This window comes from Polypterus senegalus, chromosome 17 (assembly GCF_016835505.1).
Source record: "Polypterus senegalus isolate Bchr_013 chromosome 17, ASM1683550v1, whole genome shotgun sequence".
Classification (NCBI taxonomy): domain Eukaryota; kingdom Metazoa; phylum Chordata; class Cladistia; order Polypteriformes; family Polypteridae; genus Polypterus; species Polypterus senegalus.
In genome coordinates this window covers 19,869,584-19,875,634 of record NC_053170.1, presented here as the reverse complement: position 1 = coordinate 19,875,634, position 6,051 = coordinate 19,869,584, and positions in this window count along the sequence as shown.

The following is a 6,051-nucleotide window of genomic DNA, read 5'->3' as shown; positions in this document are numbered from 1 at the left end:
AAGCAAGTTGTGTTTCCTTGCCCTGTAATCACAAACATGCTAACAATTCCTTTCTTTGGACAAAGCTTTTATAGATATGAATACAGATGAGCATCTTCATTATATAGCTGATAGCATGAAATTGTTGGAAAGAACATTTACTTAAAAAAGGTAAAATAGGATGAGCTAACCATGAATAATGAGAAGTTTTCTTGTTGCTGAGACTCATGGTCAGTGGCTACTTCTAATGGAAGTGTCTGCGTACTTTAAATCAGGTGGACAAAAGTCAGTATAAAGCACCTTTATTAGGCTGGTAATCTTATGGCATCCTTTTAAGGATAGTTCAGGTTGAACACAGCCGCATCTCTTAAAAGAATGCTTGTTTATATAACATGGATAAGAATTCATGATGCTAAAGGGTTATTAAAAGATTTTATCCAACAACTTCAGAACAGGTAATTCACCTGAAGCTACATGCAAGTTTGGGTCTGGCCAGAATTTGGTTAGATAGACAGATAGATAGATAGATAGATAGATAGATAGATAGATAGATAGATAGATAGATAGATAGATAGATAGATAGATAAAATTGAAAGGCACTATATAATAGATAGATAGATAGATAGATAGATAGATGGATAGATAGATAGATAGATAGATAGATAGATAGATATGATTGGCACTATAGAATAGATAGATAGATAAATAGATAGATCTTTATTTGTCTTGGGGGAAATTAGGCATTTTACGGAAGCTTGTCAGATAATACATAAAGAGACAGGTAAATAAATATATATACACATACACCAGAATGACAAAAAAGGCAGAAAGCTAAAAAGAGATAAAAACTTCTGACTTGACAATCTCAGTCCCAGTGAGGCATTATATAGACGTACTGCTGTTGGTATAAAGGAGCCCCCATTGTGTTTCTTGACACAGTTATACTGAATTATTTATTGGCTGAAAGTCCTGAGTGTTGGTGTGTCAGAGAGAGGATGTGCAGCATTGTTCATAATGATACTCAGTTTTGTTTTAATTATTTTTTTAACTATGACCTGCAGGGGGTCAGAGTGAGTAGATAACCGAGTCTGTGTTTCTAATCAGCTTGTTGATTTGGTGGGCCTCTCCTGAAGTGATGTTACCAGCCCAGCACACCACAGATTGGTCATCACATAGTTGCAGAAGATGTTAAGGATGTCACTTCCTGCATTAAAGGAACACAGTCTCTCCTAAGAAAAAAGAGCCTGCTCTGCCCTTTCTTATTAAGTTCCAAAGTGCGTTGAGATCAGTCCAGATGTCATTGATGTGGACCCCCAAGTAGTTATAGGAGTGGACCACTTTTACATCCACTCTCTGAATAATGACCGGACAATGAGGCTCTTTGGTGCAATGAAAGTCAATAACCAGTGCCTTTGTTTTGCTGATGCTAATTTGCAGAGAATTCTTTCTGCACCGAGTAACAAGGTTCTCCACCTGACTCTTCTACTCTGTCTCATCCTCTTTTTCAAAACACTCAATAAGTGCAGAATCATGTAAGACTTTCTTCCAATGAAAATAAGAGACCATCTAGAAAAGCCAAGGGTTGCACTTGGAAGAGGTATTGGTGAGGCCAGCATGGGGTGCTTACCCTGTGGTCTGAGACTGGATCCCAATGCCCCAGTGCATTGATGTGGACTGTTTTGTAAGAACTGGCAGCGCCCTTCAGATTAGACATAAATCCTGACTCTCTGTTGTCATAAAAGATTCCAAGGCTTCTTTTGAAAAGAGTAGGTTGTATCCCGATGTCCTAGCTAAATTGCGCACCATGGCCTGGTCATTCTGACCCGCTAATCATCCCTGGTCTCTTATTGTCTAACCATGTCTCTGACCCCTTTACCACCTAATAGCTAATGTGTGATGAGCATACTGGTGCAAGAATGTCTGTCACTGCATCATCCAGGTGGTGCTACACGTGGAGGCGGTGGTTGAAGTGGCTCCTCACTGTCTATGTAAAGAGCTTTGAGTAGGTTAGAAGAGCACTATATAAATGTAATGTAACAGTTTTAAAAGAGCAATCTGCAGTCGTCAAGGGTGAGGCTCCAATTTTTACTCTAAAATTACAAGATGCTGTATTTGCCAAACCAACATTAGTATTGTAAAGTTCTGGTAAACCCTAAAGTGTCCTGGAAAATGACCAGAATCATGAGGTGTTTTTTTTTTCTATCCTGTCAATTGTCTGCTTCAGAGTTTGTTACAGCATCACGGTGTTGCTCTTGACAGCTGGTTTAAGTATCCCATTATTGGACTTGTGTCCTGTTGTGCTGTTTTTCATAACAGATCAACAGCAACACGACTATACTTTTGCTGACCTCATGCTGTGATGCTGTGTTTATCTTCGCTCAGATAGACACTCAGTAAATGAGCAACTGAGACTTCAATTCATTGGCCCGGAAAACTGTCGAGTAAACACTAAAGATTTCAACAGAAGATTAGTGTATTGGAAACCAGCAAAACAAGAAGTGGTGTACTCATAAGAAATCAAAAACTGGGCTGAAATTCAAGAAAATGGGAATTGTTAGTTGTCCAGCATTCAGAACTGGGGCAACAGAACTCATGAGCCGGGGTGTGTCCTGGGTACAGTAATACTGGACATGACAGCAGGAGACTGAAATACCAAATGGAAGCTTCTACGCCGAGGCCTAATTCCTTCTTTGGAAGGGCCAAAGCCTAGAGGAGAAAGAAAATCGATCCTTACTATGCAGGTGAAAATGGACTGGACTCACAGCTTCAGGTGTCAATATTAGTGATTAGCACCATGTCTGTCGCCAAGGGATCAATAGTTAGGTGAGAAGGAGAGCTGGCCAGCAAAGAGCTTGAGATCTGAAGCAGCCGTTCCTGAATTGCGTTCATATTAAGCAGTATTGCCATTCCAGTGCTGTGACTCAGCGGGCCATTACTCTTCTTTATCTGAAACCATTAGTCGACCCATAAAATTGGCTGGGTCAGGACAAAAAAAAAACCAAGAAATGTGTGACATCCATATTTGATCTTTTCATTATTGTAGGACTACACAGTACGTTTCTTCACTTCTGTTTTTTTCCTTGTCATTTCATGCTGTAATTTGCATTATTGTCCTCATCAAGATGTTTTTAGGTATCACTTTCAAACTTGCTGTTTAATTTACAGTAAATACGTGTTAGACTATTAAAATATTAAAATGATCTCAGTCTGTTTCCAGGAGTCTCTTATTGGAGTCATTAGAGGTTTACTGTTTAATCCTATGGCCCTGCAAAGGCTCACCCCACTATCCAGCACTCTGCAGTTACGTGGCACTCCACTAGATGTTGCTGTGCAGAGTTTTACGCTAATTCATCTATAAATACATTTTTGATTGTTTTCACCCATTTTCACTTGCTGTAGCAACACAAGAAAATACAAGTACATGGAGGCACAGTTGGAACCTTGTTAAGTTTAAATTTCGCGCAAATACTGCAAAGATTTTCTTCACATGAAGAACCACAGATGTATTAAATAAATGATCAAATAGTGTGGCAGAGAGTAGGATCTTCAAATCTCGACTTGACGTTATTTTTGGAGAAATTAGGTGGATAGAATTGGCAAGCATTTTAGGTCAAATGTTTCGTTTTATACCACATTTTTAAATTTCTAAAAAAAACTGGTAATTTGCAAAGGTTCATGGAGGAAAATAAAGGTGTGTTACAGTTCAAGCATAGTAAACCACTTTCACACTTCCAGGTTTATAAACTCAGAAGTGTTTGCTTGCTAGGATCTGGCATATCTGGTTATATCACAACAATGTCCGAAACCAAGTCGAAGAGTTTTTGTAGTGTTCAAAAACTACCATATTTCAGTGTTTTGTGTTAACCGAGGTAGCTCTTTTGTATGTAGTCTGCATCTTACCATAAATGACTACCTCCTGTCTGTACATAGCGTCTCAAAAATGGAGCAGTCCCATCCCACTTTAAGTGGAACAGCTAGGGAAATGGGAAACAAGGAAGGCTTTTTGTGTATGACTGAGCAGAGAGCCATCTGAGAGATGATTTTCGACATGTAGTTTCTGCTGTGCCATTCAAAACGCAGGAGACGGACATGGAAGAAATGTGTGACTCTTATATGTTGGCAGACCACAATGATGCACATCCTCCTTCATCAGATATGCTTACCTGTTTTAATATAACAATTTTTAATGTAATCTTTATTAAAACTCCACTGTATCACTTATGTGACTAACAAAGAATCAGCAATCAAGCACTAATGTAAATCTAATACTTGTACTCAGTAACAGAAATTATTACAATCGCAGTGAATAAACATAATGATCTGTGACACTTCATTATTCAGCAAGTTTGACACTAATCACGTACAAAGAAGAAAAGAAAATGAAAATGAAAATTATTTCATTCATAAATTAGCATGGTATATGATTCTAGCTGGAAAGATACCATTACCGAGAGCACTCACATTCGCAGCTGAAAAGATAATTTTCATGGAAATAATTGTATCCCTTTTCAAGTTTTTTAGATGACATGTTGTGTAACATATTCCATGGTCAGTTTGGGAAGATTTTTGAGAGAACAGCCAAACAACAGTCTTGATTGTTCCGATGTATTTGCTGACCACCACTGAACAGGAAGTTGATTATCCCCAGCAAGAAACTGGCAGGAAGTCACAATGGATACCCGTGAAAGTGCTCTGTAGTGGAAAAAAATGAAACACTCTGTTGTGTAGCTAGAAAATGTGTTCAAAACTAGAGAGCATGTATTTTAAATTGGCAACAAGGCATGTGGTGCAGCATTATTCCATCACCTGGTGCACTCTGAGACTATCCACCCATTTTGAGTTACCGGTGGTCAGTCATTGCCAACACAATTTCAACGATTATTTTGAAAAGCATGTGCAATATTAAAGAAATTGACAATGGCTTTCTGTAATATTTGATATATTATTAGAATTAAATGTCTCATCCACACCTCTGTCTATTCTCCTCAAATAAACTCCAATAGAGCATTAAGGGAAGCTTTACTGCATCTCTGAGAGAAAATAGGAGCCAACAGTAGACATGATGCCAATCCATTACCAGGCACACTCAAGCACACACCCAAACTCTTTAGCTCATACTGAGAGTTTTTAGAAACTGCATACACACATACATACACCAGAAAAATGAAGAAGACTAACAGAGAAAGTATAAAAAGACAGTGACCTGGCAGGGAAATGGAATGAAGATGGGTCTATAAAGCCACCGGTGCTAACCCACACACCACCAAAGCTGTCAGTAATTCAATTAACCTATTTTTCTGAAACCACTTAGTCTGATTCAGAGTTTATCCAATCAGTTCTGGGCACAAGGCATGAAGAAACCCTAGATGGGGCACAAACCCTCACACCCCCAAATCAGACCCATCAGTTAATCAGACCTCCATGTTTTCCAAACTACAACATCTTAGAATGTAAGAGATTTTGAGAATGTAAAGTGGGATATATTAAATATTCCTGTACTCAGCTGGTAGCACTGTGATCGTGGCCACCTAAGGAGCTTAGTTACAGTTTATCGTGGAAGCAGCTCATCCGTGGATGGAAAGGGTGAAGATCCAGAGTGATGGTAAAAGTAGGGGAAAGGGTTTTAGATCTGGCCTGCCTCCATATACGAGGTGTGGCAAAAAACTAATGAGACTGGCAACACTGCAAGCGATCTGGCAACGCTGCGCTGTTGTCCTTGATAGAGCACGTGTATCAGTACCCTCCCATAGCTCAGTGCGAGTTTCAACTCCTTCCGTAAACTACGTGATTTTTGTGACTGCTATTAGCGAAGTTGTGTTTTTGGTTGTGCGGCACGCAAAATGGAACAGCGGAATTTGCCATTAAACGGCAAGTGTGACGTTTGAAAAGTTCAAACAGGCCTATGGGGAACATTCTTTATCCCGAGCTCAAGTTTTTCACTGGCAAAAATCATTTTTGGAAGGCAGAAAACACGTTGAAGATTAATACGATTCAGGGAGGACTTCAACTTTGAAAACCAATGAAAACATCGAACGTGTGAACACTCTTGTGAGATCAGACCGTCGTTTAACA